The sequence below is a fragment of the Vicugna pacos genome, chromosome 3 (assembly GCF_048564905.1).
Source record: "Vicugna pacos chromosome 3, VicPac4, whole genome shotgun sequence".
NCBI classification, from domain to species: Eukaryota; Metazoa; Chordata; class Mammalia; order Artiodactyla; family Camelidae; genus Vicugna; species Vicugna pacos.
Window position 1 is genome coordinate 113,626,524 of NC_132989.1, and position 786 is coordinate 113,627,309.

General features: G+C 34.4%; 1 non-coding gene across 1 annotated transcript; it reads right to left on the reverse strand.

The window, feature by feature from the left end:
- Window positions 1-481: 481 nt before the first annotated feature.
- On the reverse strand, window positions 482-557 carry TRNAV-AAC (transfer RNA valine (anticodon AAC)). The gene has a single exon. It is a non-coding gene; the product is annotated as a tRNA-Val (tRNA).
- Window positions 558-786: the final 229 nt, after the last annotated feature.

Consider the following 786-nt stretch of genomic DNA (forward strand, 5'->3'; position numbering starts at 1 on the left):
TATTCCTGACTGTGTTTCACCAGTAGAAAAACATTTGAATTTTCACCAGTAGAAGAACATTTGGATTTTTTTCCCAGTTCTTGATGGTTATGAATGAAGTCACTGTAAACATTTGCAAAGTGTTTTTTTGTTTGTTTTTGTGAACACAAGTGTTTGCTGAAGTTGGGTAAACACCTAGAAATAGAATTGCTGGGTGTATGTTAATGTTATAAGAAACTGGTTTTCAGCATACCCACCAGCAGGGTATGAGAGTTCCCATTGCTGGACATCCTCGTCAGCACTTGGTTTTCTGAGTTTTCTCCCCTCATTCTAATAGGTTTGTACTGATTTCTTTTTTAAGGCATCATTTTGCGTTTTCCTAATGATGTAATGGGGAACATCTTTTCATAATTTTATTTGCTACCCATAGCAAATCACTTCTTTAGTGCCTGTTTTTAAAATTTTGTTAGCAGGGAAGGTAATTAGGTTTATTTATTTTTAATGGAGGTACTGGGGTTTGAACCCAGGACCTCATGCGTGTTAGGCATGCACTCTACCACTGAACTATACACTCTTCCATCTTTTGGCTGTTTTTAAAATTGGGTTGTTTGTTTACTTATTATTGAATTTTGATAGTTCTTTATATATTTAGTTTACAAATATGTATCAGGCATGTTTTGCCAATATTTTCTTCCAGTCTGTGGCTTTCTTTTTCCTTCATTAGCAGTATATTTTGCAAAGCTGAAGTTTTTAATTTTGATGAAGTCCAGCTTAATCAGTCTTTTACAAGTTGTACTTTCATGTCAT